The sequence below is a fragment of the Kogia breviceps genome, chromosome 4 (assembly GCF_026419965.1).
Source record: "Kogia breviceps isolate mKogBre1 chromosome 4, mKogBre1 haplotype 1, whole genome shotgun sequence".
Taxonomy (NCBI): domain Eukaryota; kingdom Metazoa; phylum Chordata; class Mammalia; order Artiodactyla; family Physeteridae; genus Kogia; species Kogia breviceps.
In genome coordinates, this window is record NC_081313.1 from 183,089,383 (window position 1) to 183,115,841 (window position 26,459).

Consider the following 26,459-nt stretch of genomic DNA (forward strand, 5'->3'; position numbering starts at 1 on the left):
TGAGGATGATCGTACCTAAATCCACTCAGGATGCTGCTACCAGCCTCATGACGTGGATTTCATGGCTGAGTGACACGCCATTGGACCTACGTAGCACCACTTGTCCACTTGTCCACTTGTCTTTGTCCACTTGTCCACTCGTCTTTGTCCACTTGGCTCTTTCCTGGGATATGAAACGTGTACCGGAGTGGAGGTTCTTGTCAAGACAGCAGCCCTCAACTTTGGGGTCCCTGTGTCTGGTTGATTTTTTCATTTTCCCAAGGTCAACGCCCATGTGTGGAAGTGCCCTATGCTCTGTGGTTCTGTGTGTTACATGGTTTGGGAAAGAGGATACACTTGTGAAGATTGGCTGTTGGCCATTGACATCCCGCCCATCAGCTTAACAAGGCTCCCTTGACTCCGTGGGCTGTCCTGCCTTTCTGGTTTTTAGACTTTTTTTGCCTGGCCCTTTTGCCCCGGGGGGGGGCGAGAGATTTCTTTGTAGTGCTGATTTGCTCTCCCAGGTTGCTTGGTTGGCCAAAAAGGGCGTATGCGTTTTTTCCTGAATATATTCAGGAAAAAACGCATACGCCCTTTTTGGCCAACCGCATCATTGTCCACGTTCTGGCGCTTTTCATGTGCTATCGGGGCCATTCCGATGTACCCGTTGACATCCGTTTCCTGCAGTTCTGCCTTGCGTTCAGCGCCTCTTCGTAGCCTGACCTCAATATATTTTGGGGCGATAGTTATCGTTTAGAACTCTGCAGGTTTGGGAAGTGCAGTGCCCCTGAGCTCCATTTCCCAAGTCGCTTTTTTGTGAGTGGGACGCAACACGGCTGGATGGCTTCACGTCCTATTGTCGATCCGGGGTGGCAGGCTGAACCTGTGGTGAATTCTTCTTCGTGATGGGAAATGAGAGTGACATGTGCCCGACCAAACACCTCCAGCGAGTCTCTCATTGGTTCCCCCTCTTGCAGTTCATCCTGCGGACAAATTGCAGACGGTACGAAAGAGGCATGGAAAGGCGCCGAGTCTCCAAGTGGGGAGATTGTTAGTAAGGGGGCCTGAATGGAGAACACGAGCACCAGGAGATGAAAACTGAGGTGAGTTTCAGAAAGCTTTCCCGATCCCACGGTGTAGCATCCGCTGGGTTTCCAATGAGTGCTTTCGCTGTCGGAAGATTGCGTTGAACCTGGAGAGTTGGGACCCATGGAATGGGGAGCACGCAGGATTCCTTTCAAGGGTCTGCATTTGCTTTCCCAACCTCACCAATCGTCTCAGCCCCAAGAGTGTCCAGCCTTATGTCTTCTGCCGCTGGGGCTGTAGATGTGGTCAATCCTGGTTGCATGCCAGTCCCTGAACGCATTTTGGAAGAATTTCTCTCTGTTTTGCCCTGCTTGTTTCTTCTTTATGTTGGAAATGTATCCTCAGAATGGGTCTGAGCTGATTTTCCCTGCTGGTTTTAGGCCGCTTGACACACACTTGATGCACTTACACAGAGATATCAAGACTTAGCTTTTAAGATGCTTACTAGTCGGATAGATACTTGTGCGATGAACAGGGTCTGGTGAGTCCAGTTGATTGAGCAAGGAGTAGGTCGTGTCCATTCCATATTCGGTTTTCGGAAGGGTATCTGTGCTCATTTCAAACTCGAGTTTTATGCGTCACCCCACCTCACCTTTCCCCTGAAGCAGGCATAAGTGTGTTTTCTAAAAGCGTGACTCTGTTCTGTTTGGGGATTCAGTGCATGGGGAGCGATTTTTACATTCCCTCGATAAGTGATATCATAAGTTTCTTTTTTTGTGGGACTTATTTCACTGAGGATGATCGTACCTAATCCACTCAGGATGCTGCTACCAGCCTCATGACGTGGATTTCATGGCTGAGTGACACTCCATTGGACCTACGTAGCACCACTTGTCCACTTGTCCACTTGTCTTTGTCCACTTGTCCACTTGGCTCTTTCCTGGGATATGAAACGTGTACCGGAGTGGAGGTTCTTGTCAAGACAGCAGCCCTCAACTTTGGGGTCCCTGTGTCTGGTTGATTTTTTCATTTTCCCAAGGTCAACGCCCATGTGTGGAAGTGCCCTATGCTCTGTGGTTCTGTGTTTTCCATGGTTTGGGAAAGAGGATACACTTGTGAAGATTGGCTGTTGGCCATTGACATCCCGCCCATCAGCTTAACAAGGCTCCCTTGACTGCGTGGGCTGTCCTGCCTTTCTGGTTTTTAGACTTTTTTCGCCTGGCCCTTTTGCCCCGGGGGGGGGGGGCGAGAGATTTCTTTGTAGTGCTGATTTGCTCTCCCAGGTTGCTTGGTTGGCCAAAAAGGGCGTATGCGTTTTTTCCTGAATATATTCAAGAAAAAACACATACGCCCTTTTTGGCCAACCGCATCATTGTCCACGTTCTGGCGCTTTTCATGTGCTATCGGGGCCATTCCGATGTACCCGTTGACATCCGTTTCCTGCAGTTCTGCCTTGCGTTCAGCGCCTCTTCGTAGCCTGACCTCAATATATTTTGGGGCGATAGTTATCGTTTAGAACTCTGCAGGTTTGGGAAGTGCAGTGCCCCTGAGCTCCATTTCCCAAGTCGCTTTTTTGGGAGGGGGACGCAACACGGCTGGATGGCTTCACGCCCTATTGTCGATCCGGGGTGGCAGGCTGAACCTCTGGTGAATTCTTCTTCGTGATGGGAAATGAGAGTGACATGTGCCCGACCAAACACCTCCAGCGAGTCTCTCATTGGTTCCCCCTCTTGCAGTTCATCCTGCGGACAAATTGCAGACGGTACGAAAGAGGCATGGAAAGGCGCCGAGTCTCCAAGTGGGGAGATTGTTAGTAAGGGGGCCTGAATGGAGAACACGAGCACCAGGAGATGAAAACTGAGGTGAGTTTCAGAAAGCTTTCCCGATCCCACGGTGTAGCATCCGCTGGGTTTCCAATGAGTGCTTTCGCTGTCGGAAGATTGCGTTGAACCTGGAGAGTTGGGACCCATGGAATGGGGAGCACGCAGGATTCCTTTCAAGGGTCTGCATTTGCTTTCCCAACCTCACCAATCGTCTCAGCCCCAAGAGTGTCCAGCCTTATGTCTTCTGCCGCTGGGGCTGTAGATGTGGTCAATCCTGGTTGCATGCCAGTCCCTGAACGCATTTTGGAAGAATTTCTCTCTGTTTTGCCCTGCTTGTTTCTTCTTTATGTTGGAAATGTATCCTCAGAATGGGTCTGAGCTGATTTTCCCTGCTGGTTTTAGGCCGCTTGACACACACTTGATGCACTTACACAGAGATATCAAGACTTAGCTTTTAAGATGCTTACTAGTCGGATAGATACTTGTGCGATGAACAGGGTCTGGTGAGTCCAGTTGATTGAGCAAGGAGTAGGTCGTGTCCATTCCATATTCGGTTTTCGGAAGGGTATCTGTGCTCATTTCAAACTCGAGTTTTATGCGTCACCCCACCTCACCTTTCCCCTGAAGCAGGCATAAGTGTGTTTTCTAAAAGCGTGACTCTGTTCTGTTTGGGGATTCAGTGCATGGGGAGCGATTTTTATATTCCCTCGATAAGTGATATCATAAGTTTCTTTTTTTGTGGGACTTATTTCACTGAGGATGATCGTACCTAAATCCACTCAGGATGCTGCTACCAGCCTCATGACGTGGATTTCATGGCTGAGTGACACTCCATTGGACCTACGTAGCACCACTTGTCCACTTGTCCACTTGTCTTTGTCCACTTGTCCACTTGGCTCTTTCCTGGGATATGAAACGTGTACCGGAGTGGAGGTTCTTGTCAAGACAGCAGCCCTCAACTTTGGGGTCCCTGTGTCTGGTTGATTTTTTCATTTTCCCAAGGTCAACGCCCATGTGTGGAAGTGCCCTATGCTCTGTGGTTCTGTGTTTTACATGGTTTGGGAAAGAGGATACACTTGTGAAGATTGGCTGTTGGCCATTGACATCCCGCCCATCAGCTTAACAAGGCTCCCTTGACTCCGTGGGCTGTCCTGCCTTTCTGGTTTTTAGACTTTTTTCGCCTGGCCCTTTTGCCCCGTGGGGGGGGGGCGAGAGATTTCTTTGTAGTGCTGATTTGCTCTCCCAGGTTGCTTGGTTGGCCAAAAAGGGCGTATGCGTTTTTTCCTGAATATATTCAGGAAAAAACGCATACGCCCTTTTTGGCCAACCGGATCATTGTCCACGTTCTGGCGCTTTTCATGTGCTATCGGGGCCATTCCGATGTACCCGTTGACATCCGTTTCCTGCAGTTCTGCCTTGCGTTCAGCGCCTCTTCGTAGCCTGACCTCAATATATTTTGGGGCGATAGTTATCGTTTAGAACTCTGCAGGTTTGGGAAGTGCAGTGCCCCTGAGCTCCATTTCCCAAGTCGCTTTTTTGTGAGTGGGACGCAACACGGCTGGATGGCTTCACGTCCTATTGTCGATCCGGGTGGCAGGCTGAACCGCTGGTGAATTCTTCTTCGTGATGGGAAATGAGAGTGACATGTGCCCGACCAAACACCTCCAGCGAGTCTCTCATTGGTTCCCCCTCTTGCAGTTCATCCTGCGGACAAATTGCAGACGGTACGAAAGAGGCATGGAAAGGCGCCGAGTCTCCAAGTGGGGAGATTGTTAGTAAGGGGGCCTGAATGGAGAACACGAGCACCAGGAGATGAAAACTGAGGTGAGTTTCAGAAAGCTTTCCCGATCCCACGGTGTAGCATCCGCTGGGTTTCCAATGAGTGCTTTCGCTGTCGGAAGATTGCGTTGAACCTGGAGAGTTGGGACCCATGGAATGGGGAGCACGCAGGATTCCTTTCAAGGGTCTGCATTTGCTTTCCCAACCTCACCAATCGTCTCAGCCCCAAGAGTGTCCAGCCTTATGTCTTCTGCCGCTGGGGCTGTAGATGTGGTCAATCCTGGTTGCATGCCAGTCCCTGAACGCATTTTGGAAGAATTTCTCTCTGTTTTGCCCTGCTTGTTTCTTCTTTATGTTGGAAATGTATCCTCAGAATGGGTCTGAGCTGATTTTCCCTGCTGGTTTTAGGCCGCTTGACACACACTTGATGCACTTACACAGAGATATCAAGACTTAGCTTTTAAGATGCTTACTAGTCGGATAGATACTTGTGCGATGAAGAGGGTCTGGTGAGTCCAGTTGATTGAGCAAGGAGTAGGTCGTGTCCATTCCATATTCGGTTTTCGGAAGGGTATCTGTGCTCATTTCAAACTCGAGTTTTATGCGTCACCCCACCTCACCTTTCCCCTGAAGCAGGCATAAGTGTGTTTTCTAAAAGCGTGACTCTGTTCTGTTTGGGGATTCAGTGCATGGGGAGCGATTTTTACATTCCCTCGATAAGTGATATCATAAGTTTCTTTTTTTGTGGGACTTATTTCACTGAGGATGATCGTACCTAAATCCACTCAGGATGCTGCTACCAGCCTCATGACGTGGATTTCATGGCTGAGTGACACTCCATTGGACCTACGTAGCACCACTTGTCCACTTGTCCACTTGTCTTTGTCCACTTGTCCACTTGGCTCTTTCCTGGGATATGAAACGTGTACCGGAGTGGAGGTTCTTGTCAAGACAGCAGCCCTCAACTTTGGGGTCCCTGTGTCTGGTTGATTTTTTCATTTTCCCAAGGTCAACGCCCATGTGTGGAAGTGCCCTATGCTCTGTGGTTCTGTGTTTTCCATGGTTTGGGAAAGAGGATACACTTGTGAAGATTGGCTGTTGGCCATTGACATCCCGCCCATCAGCTTAACAAGGCTCCCTTGACTCCGTGGGCTGTCCTGCCTTTCTGGTTTTTAGACTTTTTTCGCCTGGCCCTTTTGCCCCGGGGGGGGGCGAGAGATTTCTTTGTAGTGCTGATTTGCTCTCCCAGGTTGCTTGGTTGGCCAAAAAGGGCGTATGCGTTTTTTCCTGAATATATTCAGGAAAAAACGCATACGCCCTTTTTGGCCAACCGCATCATTGTCCACGTTCTGGCGCTTTTCATGTGCTATCGGGGCCATTCCGATGTACCCGTTGACATCCGTTTCCTGCAGTTCTGCCTTGCGTTCAGCGCCTCTTCGTAGCCTGACCTCAATATATTTTGGGGCGATAGTTATCGTTTAGAACTCTGCAGGTTTGGGAAGTGCAGTGCCCCTGAGCTCCATTTCCCAAGTCGCTTTTTTGGGAGGGGGACGCAACACGGCTGGATGGCTTCACGCCCTATGGTCGATCCGGGGTGGCAGGCTGAACCTCTGGTGAATTCTTCTTCGTGATGGGAAATGAGAGTGACATGTGCCCGACCAAACACCTCCAGCGAGTCTCTCATTGGTTCCCCCTCTTGCAGTTCATCCTGCGGACAAATTGCCGACGGTACGAAAGAGGCATGGAAAGGCGCCGAGTCTCCAAGTGGGGAGATTGTTAGTAAGGGGGCCTGAATGGAGAACACGAGCACCAGGAGATGAAAACTGAGGTGAGTTTCAGAAAGCTTTCCCGATCCCACGGTGTAGCATCCGCTGGTTTTCCAATGAGTGCTTTCGCTGTCGGAAGATTGCGTTGAACCTGGAGAGTTGGGACCCATGGAATGGGGAGCACGCAGGATTCCTTTCAAGGGTCTGCATTTGCTTTCCCAACCTCACCAATCGTCTCAGCCCCAAGAGTGTCCAGCCTTATGTCTTCTGCGGCTGGGGCTGTAGATGTGGTCAATCCTGGTTGCATGCCAGTCCCTGAACGCATTTTGGAAGAATTTCTCTCTGTTTTGCCCTGCTTGTTTCTTCTTTATGTTGGAAATGTATCCTCAGAATGGGTCTGAGCTGATTTTCCCTGCTGGTTTTAGGCCGCTTGACACACACTTGATGCACTTACACAGAGATATCAAGACTTAGCTTTTAAGATGCTTACTAGTCGGATAGATACTTGTGCGATGAACAGGGTCTGGTGAGTCCAGTTGATTGAGCAAGGAGTAGGTCGTGTCCATTCCATATTCGGTTTTCGGAAGGGTATCTGTGCTCATTTCAAACTCGAGTTTTATGCGTCACCCCACCTCACCTTTCCCCTGAAGCAGGCATAAGTGTGTTTTCTAAAAGCGTGACTCTGTTCTGTTTGGGGATTCAGTGCATGGGGAGCGATTTTTACATTCCCTCGATAAGTGATATCATAAGTTTCTTTTTTTGTGGGACTTATTTCACTGAGGATGATCGTACCTAAATCCACTCAGGATGCTGCTACCAGCCTCATGACGTGGATTTCATGGCTGAGTGACATGCCATTGGACCTACGTAGCACCACTTGTCCACTTGTCCACTTGTCTTTGTCCACTTGTCCACTCGTCTTTGTCCACTTGGCTCTTTCCTGGGATATGAAACGTGTACCGGAGTGGAGGTTCTTGTCAAGACAGCAGCCCTCAACTTTGGGGTCCCTGTGTCTGGTTGATTTTTTCATTTTCCCAAGGTCAACGCCCATGTGTGGAAGTGCCCTATGCTCTGTGGTTCTGTGTTTTCCATGGTTTGGGAAAGAGGATACACTTGTGAAGATTGGCTGCTGGCCATTGACATCCCGCCCATCAGCTTAACAAGGCTCCCTTGACTCCGTGGGCTGTCCTGCCTTTTTGGTTTTTAGACTTTTTTCGCCTGGCCCTTTTGCCCCGGGGGTGGGGGAGAGATTTCTTTGTAGTGCTGATTTGCTCTCCCAGGTTGCTTGGTTGGCCAAAAAGGGCGTATGCGTTTTTTCCTGAATATATTCAGGAAAAAACGCATACGCCCTTTTTGGCCAACCGCATCATTGTCCACGTTCTGGCGCTTTTCATGTGCTATCGGGGCCATTCCGATGTACCCGTTGACATCCGTTTCCTGCAGTTCTGCCTTGCGTTCAGCGCCTCTTCGTAGCCTGACCTCAATATATTTTGGGGCGATAGTTATCGTTTAGAACTCTGCAGGTTTGGGAAGTGCAGTGCCCCTGAGCTCCATTTCCCAAGTCGCTTTTTTGTGAGTGGGACGCAACACGGCTGGATGGCTTCACGCCCTATTGTCGATCCGGGGTGGCAGGCTGAACCGCTGGTGAATTCTCCTTCGTGATGGGAAATGAGAGTGATATGTGCCCGACCAAACACCTCCAGCGAGTCTCTCATTGGTTCCCCCTCTTGCAGTTCATCCTGCGGACAAATTGCAGACGGTACGAAAGAGGCATGGAAAGGCGCCGAGTCTCCAAGTGGGGAGATTGTTAGTAAGGGGGCCTGAATGGAGAACACGAGCACCCGGAGATGAAAACTGAGGTGAGTTTCAGAAAGCTTTCCCGATCCCACGGTGTAGCATCCGCTGGGTTTCCAATGAGTGCTTTCGCTGTCGGAAGATTGCGTTGAACCTGGAGAGTTGGGACCCATGGAATGGGGAGCACGCAGGATTCCTTTCAAGGGTCTGCATTTGCTTTCCCAACCTCACCAATCGTCTCAGCCCCAAGAGTGTCCAGCCTTATGTCTTCTGCCGCTGGGGCTGTAGATGTGGTCAATCCTGGTTGCATGCCAGTCCCTGGACGCATTTTGGAAGAATTTCTCTCTGTTTTGCCCTGCTTGTTTCTTCTTTATGTTGGAAATGTATCCTCAGAATGGGTCTGAGCTGATTTTCCCTGCTGGTTTTAGGCCGCTTGACACACACTTGATGCACTTACACAGAGATATCAAGACTTAGCTTTTAAGATGCTTACTAGTCGGATAGATACTTGTGCGATGAACAGGGTCTGGTGAGTCCAGTTGATTGAGCAAGGAGTAGGTCGTGTCCATTCCATATTCGGTTTTCGGAAGGGTATCTGTGCTCATTTCAAACTCGAGTTTTATGCGTCACCCCACCTCACCTTTCCCCTGAAGCAGGCATAAGTGTGTTTTCTAAAAGCGTGACTCTGTTCTGTTTGGGGATTCAGTGCATGGGGAGCGATTTTTACATTCCCTCGATAAGTGATATCATAAGTTTCTTTTTTTGTGGGACTTATTTCACTGAGGATGATCGTACCTAAATCCACTCAGGATGCTGCTACCAGCCTCATGACGTGGATTTCATGGCTGAGTGACACTCCATTGGACCTACGTAGCACCACTTGTCCACTTGTCCACTTGTCTTTGTCCACTTGTCCACTCGTCTTTGTCCACTTGGCTCTTTCCTGGGATATGAAACGTGTACCGGAGTGGAGGTTCTTGTCAAGACAGCAGCCCTCAACTTTGGGGTCCCTGTGTCTGGTTGATTTTTTCATTTTCCCAAGGTCAACGCCCATGTGTGGAAGTGCCCTATGCTCTGTGGTTCTGTGTTTTACATGGTTTGGGAAAGAGGATACACTTGTGAAGATTGGCTGCTGGCCATTGACATCCCGCCCATCAGCTTAACAAGGCTCCCTTGACTCCGTGGGCTGTCCTGCCTTTTTGGTTTTTAGACTTTTTTCGCCTGGCCCTTTTGCCCCGGGGGTGGGCGAGAGATTTCTTTGTAGTGTTGATTTGCTCTCCCAGGTTGCTTGGTTGGCCAAAAAGGGCGTATGCGTTTTTTCCTGAATATATTCAGGAAAAAACGCATACGCCCTTTTTGGCCAACCGCATCATTGTCCACGTTCTGGCGCTTTTCATGTGCTATCGGGGCCATTCCGATGTACCCGTTGACATCCGTTTCCTGCAGTTCTGCCTTGCGTTCAGCGCCTCTTCGTAGCCTGACCTCAATATATTTTGGGGCGATAGTTATCGTTTAGAACTCTGCAGGTTTGGGAAGTGCAGTGCCCCTGAGCTCCATTTCCCAAGTCGCTTTTTTGTGAGTGGGACGCAACACGGCTGGATGGCTTCACGCCCTATTGTCGATCCGGGGTGGCAGGCTGAACCTCTGGTGAATTCTTCTTCGCGATGGGAAATGAGAGTGACATGTGCCCGACCAAACACCTCCAGCGAGTCTCTCATTGGTTCCCCCTCTTGCAGTTCATCCTGCGGACAAATTGCAGACGGTACGAAAGAGGCATGGAAAGGCGCCGAGTCTCCAAGTGGGGAGATTGTTAGTAAGGGGGCCTGAATGGAGAACACGAGCACCAGGAGATGAAAACTGAGGTGAGTTTCAGAAAGCTTTCCCGATCCCACGGTGTAGCATCCGCTGGGTTTCCAATGAGTGCTTTCGCTGTCGGAAGATTGCGTTGAACCTGGAGAGTTGGGACCCATGGAATGGGGAGCACGCAGGATTCCTTTCAAGGGTCTGCATTTGCTTTCCCAACCTCACCAATCGTCTCAGCCCCAAGAGTGTCCAGCCTTATGTCTTCTGCCGCTGGGGCTGTAGATGTGGTCAATCCTGGTTGCATGCCAGTCCCTGAACGCATTTTGGAAGAATTTCTCTCTGTTTTGCCCTGCTTGTTTCTTCTTTATGTTGGAAATGTATCCTCAGAATGGGTCTGAGCTGATTTTCCCTGCTGGTTTTAGGCCGCTTTACACACACTTGATGCACTTACACAGAGATATCAAGACTTAGCTTTTAAGATGCTTACTAGTCGGATAGATACTTGTGCGATGAACAGGGTCTGGTGAGTCCAGTTGATTGAGCAAGGAGTAGGTCGTGTCCATTCCATATTCGGTTTTCGGAAGGGTATCTGTGCTCATTTCAAACTCGAGTTTTATGCGTCACCCCACCTCACCTTTCCCCTGAAGCAGGCATAAGTGTGTTTTCTAAAAGCGTGACTCTGTTCTGTTTGGGGATTCAGTGCATGGGGAGCGATTTTTACATTCCCTCGATAAGTGATATCATAAGTTTCTTTTTTTGTGGGACTTATTTCACTGAGGATGATCGTACCTAAATCCACTCAGGATGCTGCTACCAGCCTCATGACGTGGATTTCATGGCTGAGTGACACTCCATTGGACCTACGTAGCACCACTTGTCCACTTGTCCACTTGTCTTTGTCCACTTGTCCACTCGTCTTTGTCCACTTGGCTCTTTCCTGGGATATGAAACGTGTACCGGAGTGGAGGTTCTTGTCAAGACAGCAGCCCTCAACTTTGGGGTCCCTGTGTCTGGTTGATTTTTTCATTTTCCCAAGGTCAACGCCCATGTGTGGAAGTGCCCTATGCTCTGTGGTTCTGTGTTTTACATGGTTTGGGAAAGAGGATACACTTGTGAAGATTGGCTGCTGGCCATTGACATCCCGCCCATCAGCTTAACAAGGCTCCCTTGACTCCGTGGGCTGTCCTGCCTTTTTGGTTTTTAGACTTTTTTCGCCTGGCCCTTTTGCCCCGGGGGTGGGCGAGAGATTTCTTTGTAGTGCTGATTTGCTCTCCCAGGTTGCTTGGTTGGCCAAAAAGGGCGTATGCGTTATTTCCTGAATATATTCAGGAAAAAACGCATACGCCCTTTTTGGCCAACCGCATCATTGTCCACGTTCTGGCGCTTTTCATGTGCTATCGGGGCCATTCCGATGTACCCGTTGACATCCGTTTCCTGCAGTTCTGCCTTCCGTTCAGCGCCTCTTCGTAGCCTGACCTCAATATATTTTGGGGCGATAGTTATCGTTTAGAACTCTGCAGGTTTGGGAAGTGCAGTGCCCCTGAGCTCCATTTCCCAAGTCGCTTTTTTGTGAGTGGGACGCAACACGGCTGGATGGCTTCACGCCCTATTGTCGATCCGGGGTGGCAGGCTGAACCGCTGGTGAATTCTCCTTCGTGATGGGAAATGAGAGTGATATGTGCCCGACCAAACACCTCCAGCGAGTCTCTCATTGGTTCCCCCTCTTGCAGTTCATCCTGCGGACAAATTGCAGACGGTACGAAAGAGGCATGGAAAGGCGCCGAGTCTCCAAGTGGGGAGATTGTTAGTAAGGGGGCCTGAATGGAGAACACGAGCACCCGGAGATGAAAACTGAGGTGAGTTTCAGAAAGCTTTCCCGATCCCACGGTGTAGCATCCGCTGGGTTTCCAATGAGTGCTTTCGCTGTCGGAAGATTGCGTTGAACCTGGAGAGTTGGGACCCATGGAATGGGGAGCACGCAGGATTCCTTTCAAGGGTCTGCATTTGCTTTCCCAACCTCACCAATCGTCTCAGCCCCAAGAGTGTCCAGCCTTATGTCTTCTGCCGCTGGGGCTGTAGATGTGGTCAATCCTGGTTGCATGCCAGTCCCTGAACGCATTTTGGAAGAATTTCTCTCTGTTTTGCCCTGCTTGTTTCTTCTTTATGTTGGAAATGTATCCTCAGAATGGGTCTGAGCTGATTTTCCCTGCTGGTTTTAGGCCGCTTTACACACACTTGATGCACTTACACAGAGATATCAAGACTTAGCTTTTAAGATGCTTACTAGTCGGATAGATACTTGTGCGATGAACAGGGTCTGGTGAGTCCAGTTGATTGAGCAAGGAGTAGGTCGTGTCCATTCCATATTCGGTTTTCGGAAGGGTATCTGTGCTCATTTCAAACTCGAGTTTTATGCGTCACCCCACCTCACCTTTCCCCTGAAGCAGGCATAAGTGTGTTTTCTAAAAGCGTGACTCTGTTCTGTTTGGGGATTCAGTGCATGGGGAGCGATTTTTACATTCCCTCGATAAGTGATATCATAAGTTTCTTTTTTTGTGGGACTTATTTCACTGAGGATGATCGTACCTAAATCCACTCAGGATGCTGCTGTAGGGCCTCAATTATATTTATATCCCTACTTTCCTATCGATACTTTTGAGCTTTAAGCTTTTTCGCTGGCAATAAGATAATGGAATGTCCCCGCCCTGGGCAGAAACCGCTCCGAGCAAACAAGTATGGCGTGGGATGAAACCTCAGCAAACCAGTATGGCGGGTGATAAGAATGATTAAGCCAGAGTTTAAAGGTCGCCCTAGCCAACCATAACTCATGTGACTCAACCCCCACTCCGGTAAATGTAAAGTAGGCATCCAACAGCTAACCAATCAAGGAACTAGAGCCAAGACCCCCACTCCGGTAAATGTAAAGCAGGCATCCAACAGCTAACCAATCAAGGAACTAGAGCCAAGTCCCCACTCCGGTCCAGGAACAAACAAACCAATGAGAAAAAAACCCTTGATATATCCACACTTTGCATAATGAAAACTATAAAATGTATGTAATTCCGCTTGGGGGGGTTCCTCTTCGGCCTCCTGCGTGAGGACCAAGGAACCCCGGTGCACCGGCTCCTAATAAACCTCTTGCGTGTTGCAGCGACTCTCGACTCTTGGCGGTTCTTGGGCGAGCTGGGACCCCTCAGAGACCGTTCAGGTCTAACAGATTGGGGGCTCGTCCGGGATCCCCACTCGCCCCGGGTCGCCGGAACCTCGGGAGTTAAAGGTATCAGGTGGGCCTAATTGTCTGTCTGTTCGTCTTCTGTCCTCTGTAAGCCGCCATCAGAAAGAAGCCGCGCGAACCGGTTCTCTGTGAAATCTGTATTGGACTCCTGGCTAGGCAGACGTGCCAATAGCTGGTGTCCACGGACCCTGGGGGACGCCCTGGTGGTCCATCTGGAAGGAGAGACAAATTTTGTCTCCCCTTCATCGGTCCTGGCAGGATATACAAACTGCCATCTGAATCTGAGTTGGTTGCGGTTTTAAAACGAGCTCGCGGCGACAATATTAATGTGTGTCTTCTGAAATTTTATTGTTCTCCTGTGCTCTATCTTTCTCCTGACGGACGATAATGGGACAAACTATGACGACGCCTCTCTCTCTCACTCTAAGTCACTGGACCGAAGTTAAGTCTAGGGCCCAGCCCGTGGACGGTATGAGGCCAGTAGCGGCCCCCGGCGCGCCGGGCCCGGGTCTTCCCGGAGTCGGGTTGCTTGGGAATGCAGCCCAAAGCGGGTGGTAAACTCCATCTAAGGCTAAATACCGGCACGAGACCGATAGTCAACAAGTACCGTAAGGGAAAGTTAAAAAGAACTTTGAAGAAAGAGTTCAAGAGGTAAACGGGTGGGGTCCGCGCAGTCCGCCCGGAGGATTCAACCCGGCGGCGGGTCCAGCCGTGCCGGCGGCCCGGCGGATCTTTCCCGCTCCCCGTTCCTCCCAACCCCTCCCCCCTCGCCTCTCCCCCCGCGTCTCCGCGGGCGGATGGGGTCGCGGGGGTAGGCGGGCGGGGCCGGGGGTGGGGCCGGCGGTGGGGCCGGCGGTGGGGCCGGGGGTGGGGCCAGCGGGGGACCGCCCCCCGGCCGGCGACCGGCAGCCGCCGGGCGCATTTCCACCGCGGCGGTGCGCCGCGACCGGCTCCGGGACGGCTGGGAAGGCCGGTGGGAAAGGTGGCTCGGGGGGGCGTCGTCGCGGTCGTCGCGGTCGTCATCGTCTCGGCGGCTGGCCAGCGGCGGCGGCGCCGGCGGCGTCGGCGTCGGCGGCATCGGCGTCGGCGGCGGCGGGCCCACCCCTCCCCGAGTGTTACAGCCCCCCGGCAGCAGGGCTCGCCGAATCCCGGGGCCGAGGGAACCAGACCCGTCGCCGCGCTCTAACACGTGCGCTCATGCTCCACCTCCCCCGGCGCCGCTCGTGGGGGGGCCCAAGTCCTTCTGATCGAGGCCCCTCCAATACTGGCCCTTTTCCTCTGCAGATCTTTATAACTGGGAGATGCATAACCCTACTTTCTCTAAAAATCCACAGGCTCTCACTGCTTTAATAGAGTCTCTTGTTTTCTCCCATCAGCCTACCTGGGATGATTGCCAGCAGCTTCTGCAGACTCTCCTCACCACTGAGAAAAGACAAAGAGTCCTCTTAGAAGCTAGGAAAAATGTTTTAGGCACAAACGGGCAGCCCACCCAGCTGCCTAATGAGATTGACGCTGGCTTCCCTCTTGTCAGACCGAACTGGGATTTTAACACTCCTGAAGGTAAGGAGCACCTGAAAATGTATCGCCAGGCTCTAGTGGCGGGTCTCCATAGAGCGGCCAGACGGCCCACGAATTTGACAAAGGTAAGAGAGGTAACTCAGGGACCCCAGGAATTACCAACTGTGTTCCTAAAGCGGCTAATGGAAGCCTTCCGGCGGTTTACTCCCTATGACCCCACTTCTGAGGAACACAAGGCCACCATAGCTATGGCTTTTATTGACCAGGCGGCCCCTGATATCAGAAAAAAGTTACAGAGACTAGATGGTCTCCAGGGTTTCTCTCTCCAGGATCTAGTTAAGGAGGCAGATAAGGTATACAATAAGAGAGAAACCGAGAAAAAAAAGAAAAAAAGGAGACAGAAGGAACAGGACGAGAGAGAGAAAAAGAGACAGAAAGAACAGGAAGCCCATGAATTAAGGCGGGACAAGCGGCAAAAGAGGAATTTGAGTAAGATACTGGCCACTGTAGTCAGAGGAGGAAATATTAGAGACAGGAATAGACAGGAAGGGCGGACAGGAAGGCGACCATTAGACAAGGATCAATGTACTTACTGTAAAGAAAAAGGTCACTGGGTAAAAAAATGCCCTAAAAAGAAAAATGGGGAAAAACCAACCAGAGACAAAATTTTACCCCTAAAAAAAAAAAATTAGGGAAGTCAGGGCTCGGACCCTCTCCCCGAGCCCAGGGTAACCCTGAAAGTTGAGGGGGAACCAGTTCAGTTTTTGGTGGATACTGGAGCTCAGCACTCAGTCCTCCTGCAACCAAGAGGGCCTCTCTCAGACAAGCGGTCATGGGTCCAAGGGGCTACAGGAAATAAACAATATTCTTGGACCACCCGCCGGACTGTAGATCTTGGAATGGGGCAAGTGACCCACTCATTTCTGGTCATTCCAGAATGCCCCTATCCGCTGTTGGGGAGAGACCTACTCTCCAAAGTCGGGGCACAGATTCACTTCCAGCCCGAGGGACCCACCATAACGGATAGCCAGGGAAGGCTCCTCCAGATTTTAACTATGAAATTAAAAGATGAACACAGGATCTATGAGAAACCCTCACCTCCTCAAACTGATATGCAGGACTGGATGACCAGGTTCCCTCAGGCCTGGGCTGAAACTGCTGGGATGGGGATGACAAAATACCGCCCCCCGGTGGTAATGGAACTTAAGGCTACCGCCACACCAATAACAATCCGCCAATACCCTATGAACAAAGAGGCTCGGGACGGCATCCGTCCGCATATACAGAGACTGCTGGAATTAGAAATCCTGGTGAGATGCCAATCAGCATGGAACACACCTCTCCTGCCTGTTAAGAAGCCAGGGACTAATGATTACAGGCCAGTACAGGATCTACGAGAGGTAAACAAGCAGGTAACAGACTTACACCCCACTGTGCCAAATCCTTATAACCTCTTGAGTACTCTCCCACCTCAACATACTTGGTACACTGTCTTGGATCTTAAGGATGCTTTCTTTTGTTTGAGACTTTCCTCCCTCAGCCAGCCCTACTTTGCTTTCGAGTGGAAGGACCCTGCCTCAGGAATAGCAGGCCAGCTGACTTGGACACGCCTGCCTCAAGGATTTAAAAATTCTCCTACCATCTTCGATAAAGCGCTGCATCAGGACCTGGCATCGTACAGAAAATCTAACCCCCAGGTAACTCTGCTTCAATATGTTGATGATATTCTTTTAGCTGCGGAAACCCGAGAGGACTGCATCAAGGGGACTGAAAGACTGCTGACGGAACTTAAAACATTGGGATACCGGGCATCAGCAAAGAAAGCCCAAATCTGTCAGCGACAAGTCAGTTACCTGGGGTATTTACTAAAAGAAGGACAAAGATGGCTCTCAGAAAGCAGAAAAGACACTGTGGCCCGAATACCTGCCCCTAAGAGTCCCAAACAGGTCAGAAAATTCTTGGGGACGGCTGGATTCTGCAGGCTATGGATTCCGGGGTTTGCTGAACTGGCAGCCCCTCTGTACCCCCTAACCAAGAGCGGCACCCCATTCACATGGGGTGACAAGGAACAACGGGCTTTTGACCAAATTAAGAGAGCCTTGCTATCAGCCCCGGCCCTAGGGCTACCCGATGTAACTAAACCTTTTCATCTATATGTGGCAGAAAACAAAGGTATTACAAAGAGAGTACTGACTCAAAAGCTGGGCCCTTGGAATCGCCCTGTTACATACCTATCAAAGAAATTAGACCCTGTGGCAGCTGGCTGGCCTGCCTGTCTAAAAATAATTGCTGCCGTGGCCACACTGGTAAAAGATGCAGATAAACTGACTTGAGGACAAAATCTGACAATAACTGCACCTCATGCACTAGAAAGTGTAATTCGCCAACCGCCTGATAGATGGCTCACCAACGCCAGAATAACACATTATCAGACTCTACTCCTGAATTCGGACCGCATTAAATTTACTTCAGCCACCGGGCTGAACCCTGCTACACTGTTACCGGACCCTGACATAGAAGGCACCACCATCATTCATGACTGTCAAGAGGTGCTAGCGGCAGCGCACGGAACCAGACCAGACCTGACAGACCAGCCCCTCCCGGACGCTACCCTTACCTGGTTTACGGATGGGAGCAGCTTCCTAGAAAAAGGTAAGCGACGGGCGGGGGCTGCAGTGGTAGACGGGAAAAAAATTATATGGGCTGCCGCGCTGCCGCAGGAAACCTCCGCTCAGCGGGCTGAACTAATAGCCATGACTAAAGCTTTGGAGTTGGCTGAAAATAAAAAGGTTAACATCTATACGGACAGTAGGTATGCCTTCGCTACCGCTCATGTCCATGGGGCCATCTATCAACAGAGAGGGTTACTAACTTCGGCGGAAAAAAAAATTAAAAAAAAAAAAAAAATAGTAGCCCTGCTGGCAGCCCTGATGCTCCCAACCAAAGTTAACATTATTCACTGCCCTGGGCATCAAAAAGGGAATTCGCCACTAATAAAAAAAAATAATATGGCCGATCGAGTGGCCCGAAAAGTGACATTAAAAAAAATTATCCTGGAACTGACTAACACAGACCCTGAGACACCAGTGCCCACCCCAACCAAGGGGTCCTTGTCCCCCCAGCAAACAAAGTCTATGTTACAGCAAATCCATAGATGGACACATCTGGGCACTAAAAAAATGGTGTCTCTGTTGCAAAAGGCGGGCTATGATACCCCTGGATTAACCAAATTGGCCGAGCAAATTGCTCGGGAATGTATTCCATGCCAGCAGGTGAACACAAACAAAGGAAATGTGGCCAGCGGTAAGAGGCTCCGAGGAGACCGACCTGGAGCTTACTGGGAAGTCAACTTCACTGAAATCCGTCCAGGAAGATACGGTAACAGATATCTCTTAGTTTTCATAGACACTTTTTCAGGATGGATAAAAGCTTTCCCAACGAAAAAGGAGACAGCTACTATGGTGACCAAAAAGATCTTAGAAGAAATTTTCCCGCGGTTCGGGGCACCAAAGGTAATAGGATCCGATAATGGTCCCGCCTTCGTTGCCCAGGTAAGTCAGGGTGTGGCCAAATACCTGGGGACTGATTAAAAATTACATTGTGCCTATAGACCCCAGAGTTCAGGACAGGTAAAAAAAATGAATAGAACTCTAAAAGAGACCCTAACTAAATTGTCCATAGAGACTGGCGGTACTGATTGGACGGTGCTCCTTCCCCTGGCCCTGTTTCGGGCCAGAAACACTCCTTCTCGCTATCACCTCACTCCTTTCAAAATTCTGTACGGGGCACCTCCCCCTCTGCTCACACTGGGGGAAGGTATCAGCCCCGACTGTCAAAATAACACTGATCTGTATGCCAGGCTGTTGGGGCTCCAGCTGGTTCAGAAGAAAGTGTGGTCTCAGTTGGCAGAGGCATACCGGCCGGGGACCCCTGCAGAAGCCCATCCCTTCCAAGTCGGAGACTCTGTGTACGTCCGCCGGCATCGGACCCAGACGCTGGAACCCCGCTGGAAGGGCCCCTACATCGTACTGCTCACCACTCCAACTGCAGTCAAGGTAGACGGCATAGCTGCCTGGATCCACGCCTCGCACGTTAAGGCGGCCCCAACATCCACCGGAGGCTTGACCCCATTCCCAACTTCAGCAACACCAGAATGAAAAGTCCAGAAAACCAGCAACCCGCTCAAGCTCAAGCTCCTGCGATCATCCGGCTCATAATCCTGACTCTGCTGCCTCAGCTAATCGTGAGTGACTTTAGCCCTCACATGCCCCAGCGGCTGACCTGGCAAGTCATCTCCCAGACTGAAGATGTGATCTGGTCGGTTAGTCACACCGCACCCCCTTGGACTTGGTGGCCTGATCTGTTTCCTGATGTATGTAAGTTGACAATTGGGATGTCAGCATGGGGCATGTCTGATCATTATGACCTAGCTAACACCCCACATGATAACTCTGATAAAATTTTCCTCAAATTTGGGCCGGAACCTGTGACTCTTACCCTGGCTGTGCTTTTAGGGTTGGGAATGGCGGCTAAAATAGGGACAGGCGCAACAGCCCTTATCCAGCAACCTCACTATTATGATAGCCTGAGACAGGCTGTGAATGTTGAACTCCGGGCATTAGAAAGCTCTATAACTCAGTTAAAAGAGTCACTTACTTCACTCTCTGAGGTAGTGATACAAAACCGGAAGAGATTAGATCTACTATTTCTTAAAAAAGGAGGACTCTATGCCGCATTAAAAAAAAAATGTTGTTTTTATATTGATCATTCTGGGGCTATCACCGAAACTATGGACAGGCTTAGGGAGCGCCTGGACAAAAGGCAACAAGAAAAAAAAAATCAAAAAGGATGGTTCCAATCATGGTTTGACAAATCACCCTGGCTTACTACTTTAATTTCCACCTTGTTAGGACCCCTCATTATTTTGTTGCTGCTCTTAACTTTTGGACCATGCATTTTAAATCGCTTGATAGCCTTTATCAGACAACGTGTCAGTGCAGTACAAGTGTTAATGCTAAGACAACAATATCAAAGCTCGCAGAGAGAGACTGAAATTTCATGATTAAAATTAGTTACAAAAAAAAAAGGGGGGAATGTAGGGCCTCAACTATACTTACACCCCTACTTCCCTATCGATACTTTTGAGCTTTAAGCTTTTTCGCTGGCAATAAGATAATGGAATGTCCCCGCCCTGGGCAGAAACCGCTCCGAGCAAACAAGTATGGCGGGGGATGAAACCTCAGCAAACCAGTATGGCGGGTGATAAGAATGATTAAGCCAGAGTTTAAAGGTCGCCCTAGCCAACCATAACTCATGTGACTCAACCCCCACTCCGGTAAATGTAAAGTAGGCATCCAACAGCTAACCAATCAAGGAACTAGAGCCAAGACCCCCACTCCGGTAAATGTAAAGCAGGCATCCAACAGCTAACCAATCAAGGAACTAGAGCCAAGTCCCCACTCCGGTCCAGGAACAAACAAACCAATGAGAAAAAAACCCTTGATATATCCACACTTTGCATAATGAAAACTATAAAATGTATGTAATTCCGCTTGGGGGGGTTCCTCTTCGGCCTCCTGCGTGAGGACCAAGGAACCCCGGTGCACCGGCTCCTAATAAACCTCTTGCGTGTTGCAGCGACTCTCGACTCTTGGCGGTTCTTGGGCGAGCTGGAACCCCTCAGAGACCGTTCAGGTCTAACACTGCTACCAGCCTCATGACGTGGATTTCATGGCTGAGTGACACTCCATTGGACCTACGTAGCACCACTTGTCCACTTGTCCACTTGTCTTTGTCCACTTGTCCACTTGGCTCTTTCCTGGGATATGAAACGTGTACCGGAGTGGAGGTTCTTGTCAAGACAGCAGCCCTCAACTTTGGGGTCCCTGTGTCTGGTTGATTTTTTCATTTTCCCAAGGTCAACGCCCATGTGTGGAAGTGCCCTATGCTCTGTGGTTCTGTGTTTTACATGGTTTGGGAAAGAGGATACACTTGTGAAGATTGGCTGCTGGCCATTGACATCCCGCCCATCAGCTTAACAAGGCTCCCTTGACTCCGTGGGCTGTCCTGCCTTTTTGGTTTTTAGACTTTTTTCGCCTGGCCCTTTTGCCCCGGGGGTGGGCGAGAGATTTCTTTGTAGTGCTGATTTGCTCTCCCAGGTTGCTTGGTTGGCCAAAAAGGGCGTATGCGTTTTTTCCTGAATATATTCAGGAAAAAACGCATACGCCCTTTTTGGCCAACCGCATCATTGTCCACGTTCTGGCGCTTTTCATGTGCTATCGGGGCCATTCCGATGTACCCGTTGACATCCGTTTCCTGCAGTTCTGCCTTGCGTTCAGCGCCTCTTCGTAGCCTGACCTCAATATATTTTGGGGCGATAGTTATCGTTTAGAACTCTGCAGGTTTGGGAAGTGCAGTGCCCCTGAGCTCCATTTCCCAAGTCGCTTTTTTGTGAGTGGGACGCAACACGGCTGGATGGCTTCACGCCCTATTGTCGATCCGGGGTGGCAGGCTGAACCGCTGGTGAATTCTCCTTCGTGATGGGAAATGAGAGTGATATGTGCCCGACCAAACACCTCCAGCGAGTCTCTCATTGGTTCCCCCTCTTGCAGTTCATCCTGCGGACAAATTGCAGACGGTACGAAAGAGGCATGGAAAGGCGCCGAGTCTCCAAGTGGGGAGATTGTTAGTAAGGGGGCCTGAATGGAGAACACGAGCACCCGGAGATGAAAACTGAGGTGAGTTTCAGAAAGCTTTCCCGATCCCACGGTGTAGCATCCGCTGGGTTTCCAATGAGTGCTTTCGCTGTCGGAAGATTGCGTTGAACCTGGAGAGTTGGGACCCATGGAATGGGGAGCACGCAGGATTCCTTTCAAGGGTCTGCATTTGCTTTCCCAACCTCACCAATCGTCTCAGCCCCAAGAGTGTCCAGCCTTATGTCTTCTGCCGCTGGGGCTGTAGATGTGGTCAATCCTGGTTGCATGCCAGTCCCTGAACGCATTTTGGAAGAATTTCTCTCTGTTTTGCCCTGCTTGTTTCTTCTTTATGTTGGAAATGTATCCTCAGAATGGGTCTGAGCTGATTTTCCCTGCTGGTTTTAGGCCGCTTTACACACACTTGATGCACTTACACAGAGATATCAAGACTTAGCTTTTAAGATGCTTACTAGTCGGATAGATACTTGTGCGATGAACAGGGTCTGGTGAGTCCAGTTGATTGAGCAAGGAGTAGGTCGTGTCCATTCCATATTCGGTTTTCGGAAGGGTATCTGTGCTCATTTCAAACTCGAGTTTTATGCGTCACCCCACCTCACCTTTCCCCTGAAGCAGGCATAAGTGTGTTTTCTAAAAGCGTGACTCTGTTCTGTTTGGGGATTCAGTGCATGGGGAGCGATTTTTACATTCCCTCGATAAGTGATATCATAAGTTTCTTTTTTTGTGGGACTTATTTCACTGAGGATGATCGTACCTAAATCCACTCAGGATGCTGCTACCAGCCTCATGACGTGGATTTCATGGCTGAGTGACACTCCATTGGACCTACGTAGCACCACTTGTCCACTTGTCCACTTGTCTTTGTCCACTTGTCCACTTGGCTCTTTCCTGGGATATGAAACGTGTACCGGAGTGGAGGTTCTTGTCAAGACAGCAGCCCTCAACTTTGGGGTCCCTGTGTCTGGTTGATTTTTTCATTTTCCCAAGGTCAACGCCCATGTGTGGAAGTGCCCTATGCTCTGTGGTTCTGTGTTTTACATGGTTTGGGAAAGACGATACACTTGTGAAGATTGGCTGTTGGCCATTGACATCCCGCCCATCAGCTTAACAAGGCTCCCTTGACTCCGTGGGCTGTCCTGCCTTTCTGGTTTTTAGACTTTTTTCGCCTGGCCCTTTTGCCCCGGGGGGGGGGGGGGCGAGAGATTTCTTTGTAGTGCTGATTTGCTCTCCCAGGTTGCTTGGTTGGCCAAAAAGGGCGTATGCGTTTTTTCCTGAATATATTCAGGAAAAAACGCATACGCCCTTTTTGGCCAACCGCATCATTGTCCACGTTCTGGCGCTTTTCATGTGCTATCGGGGCCATTCCGATGTACCCGTTGACATCCGTTTCCTGCAGTTCTGCCTTGCGTTCAGCGCCTCTTCGTAGCCTGACCTCAATATATTTTGGGGCGATAGTTATCGTTTAGAACTCTGCAGGTTTGGGAAGTGCAGTGCCCCTGAGCTCCATTTCCCAAGTCGCTTTTTTGTGAGTGGGACGCAACACGGCTGGATGGCTTCACGCCCTATTGTCGATCCGGGGTGGCAGGCTGAACCGCTGGTGAATTCTTCTTCGTGATGGGAAATGAGAGTGACATGTGCCCGACCAAACACCTCCAGCGAGTCTCTCATTGGTTCCCCCTCTTGCAGTTCATCCTGCGGACAAATTGCAGACAGTACGAAAGAGGCATGGAAAGGCGCCGAGTCTCCAAGTGGGGAGATTGTTAGTAAGGGGGCCTGAATGGAGAACACGAGCACCAGGAGATGAAAACTGAGGTGAGTTTCAGAAAGCTTTCCCGATCCCACGGTGTAGCAACCGCTGGGTTTCCAATGAGTGCTTTCGCTGTCGGAAGATTGCGTTAAACCTGGAGAGTTGGGACCCATGGAATGGGGAGCACGCAGGATTCCTTTCAAGGGTCTGCATTTGCTTTCCCAACCTCACCAATCGTCTCAGCCCCAAGAGTGTCCAGCCTCATGTCTTCTGCCGCTGGGGCTGTAGATGTGGTCAATCCTGGTTGCATGCCAGTCCCTGAACGCATTTTGGAAGAATTTCTCTCTGTTTTGCCCTGCTTGTTTCTTCTTTATGTTGGAAATGTATCCTCAGAATGGGTCTGAGCTGATTTTCCCTGCTGGTTTTAGGCCGCTTTACACACACTTGATGCACTTACACAGAGATATCAAGACTTAGCTTTTAAGATGCTTACTAGTCGGATAGATACTTGTGCGATGAACAGGGTCTGGTGAGTCCAGTTGATTGAGCAAGGAGTAGGTCGTGTCCATTCCATATTCGGTTTTCGGAAGGGTATCTGTGCTCATTTCAAACTCGAGTTTTATGCGTCACCCCACCTCACCTTTCCCCTGAAGCAGGCATAAGTGTGTTTTCTAAAAGCGTGACTCTGTTCTGTTTGGGGATTCAGTGCATGGGGAGCGATTTTTACATTCCCTCGATAAGTGATATCATAAGTTTCTTTTTTTGTGGGACTTATTTCACTGAGGATGATCGTACCTAAATCCACTCAGGATGCTGCTACCAGCCTCATGACGTGGATTTCATGGCTGAGTGACACTCCATTGGACCTACGTAGCACCACTTGTCCACTTGTCCACTTGTCTTTGTCCACTTGTCCACTCGTCTTTGTCCACTTGGCTCTTTCCTGGGATATGAAACGTGTACCGGAGTGGAGGTTCTTGTCAAGACAGCAGCCCTCAACTTTGGGGTCCCTGTGTCTGGTTGATTTTTTCATTTTCCCAAGGTCAACGCCCATGTGTGGAAGTGCCCTATGCTCTGTGGTTCTGTGTTTTCCATGGTTTGGGAAAGAGGATACACTTGTGAAGATTGGCTGCTGGCCATTGACATCCCGCCCATCAGCTTAACAAGGCTCCCTTGACTCCGTGGGCTGTCCTGCCTTTTTGGTTTTTAGACTTTTTTCGCCTGGCCCTTTTGCCCCGGGGGTGGGCGAGAGATTTCTTTGTAGTGCTGATTTGCTCTCCCAGGTTGCTTGGTTGGCCAAAAAGGGCGTATGCGTTTTTTCCTGAATATATTCAGGAAAAAACGCATACGCCCTTTTTGGCCAACCGCATCATTGTCCACGTTCTGGCGCTTTTCATGTGCTATCGGGGCCATTCCGATGTACCCGTTGACATCCGTTTCCTGCAGTTCTGCCTTGCGTTCAGCGCCTCTTCGTAGCCTGACCTCAATATATTTTGGGGCGATAGTTATCGTTTAGAACTCTGCAGGTTTGGGAAGTGCAGTGCCCCTGAGCTCCATTTCCCAAGTCGCTTTTTTGTGAGTGGGACGCAACACGGCTGGATGGCTTCACGCCCTATTGTCGATCCGGGGTGGCAGGCTGAACCGCTGGTGAATTCTCCTTCGTGATGGGAAATGAGAGTGATATGTGCCCGACCAAACACCTCCAGCGAGTCTCTCATTGGTTCCCCCTCTTGCAGTTCATCCTGCGGACAAATTGCAGACGGTACGAAAGAGGCATGGAAAGGCGCCGAGTCTCCAAGTGGGGAGATTGTTAGTAAGGGGGCCTGAATGGAGAACACGAGCACCCGGAGATGAAAACTGAGGTGAGTTTCAGAAAGCTTTCCCGATCCCACGGTGTAGCATCCGCTGGGTTTCCAATGAGTGCTTTCGCTGTCGGAAGATTGCGTTGAACCTGGAGAGTTGGGACCCATGGAATGGGGAGCACGCAGGATTCCTTTCAAGGGTCTGCATTTGCTTTCCCAACCTCACCAATCGTCTCAGCCCCAAGAGTGTCCAGCCTTATGTCTTCTGCCGCTGGGGCTGTAGATGTGGTCAATCCTGGTTGCATGCCAGTCCCTGAACGCATTTTGGAAGAATTTCTCTCTGTTTTGCCCTGCTTGTTTCTTCTTTATGTTGGAAATGTATCCTCAGAATGGGTCTGAGCTGATTTTCCCTGCTGGTTTTAGGCCGCTTTACACACACTTGATGCACTTACACAGAGATATCAAGACTTAGCTTTTAAGATGCTTACTAGTCGGATAGATACTTGTGCGATGAACAGGGTCTGGTGAGTCCAGTTGATTGAGCAAGGAGTAGGTCGTGTCCATTCCATATTCGGTTTTCGGAAGGGTATCTGTGCTCATTTCAAACTCGAGTTTTATGCGTCACCCCACCTCACCTTTCCCCTGAAGCAGGCATAAGTGTGTTTTCTAAAAGCGTGACTCTGTTCTGTTTGGGGATTCAGTGCATGGGGAGCGATTTTTACATTCCCTCGATAAGTGATATCATAAGTTTCTTTTTTTGTGGGACTTATTTCACTGAGGATGATCGTACCTAAATCCACTCAGGATGCTGCTACCAGCCTCATGACGTGGATTTCATGGCTGAGTGACACTCCATTGGACCTACGTAGCACCACTTGTCCACTTGTCCACTTGTCTTTGTCCACTTGTCCACTTGGCTCTTTCCTGGGATATGAAACGTGTACCGGAGTGGAGGTTCTTGTCAAGACAGCAGCCCTCAACTTTGGGGTCCCTGTGTCTGGTTGATTTTTTCATTTTCCCAAGGTCAACGCCCATGTGTGGAAGTGCCCTATGCTCTGTGGTTCTGTGTTTTACATGGTTTGGGAAAGAGGATACACTTGTGAAGATTGGCTGTTGGCCATTGACATCCCGCCCATCAGCTTAACAAGGCTCCCTTGACTCCGTGGGCTGTCCTGCCTTTCTGGTTTTTAGACTTTTTTCGCCTGGCCCTTTTGCCCCCGGGGGGGGGGGGGCGAGAGATTTCTTTGTAGTGCTGATTTGCTCTCCCAGGTTGCTTGGTTGGCCAAAAAGGGCGTATGCGTTTTTTCCTGAATATATTCAGGAAAAAACGCATACGCCCTTTTTGGCCAACCGCATCATTGTCCACGTTCTGGCGCTTTTCATGTGCTATCGGGGCCATTCCGATGTACCCGTTGACATCCGTTTCCTGCAGTTCTGCCTTGCGTTCAGCGCCTCTTCGTAGCCTGACCTCAAT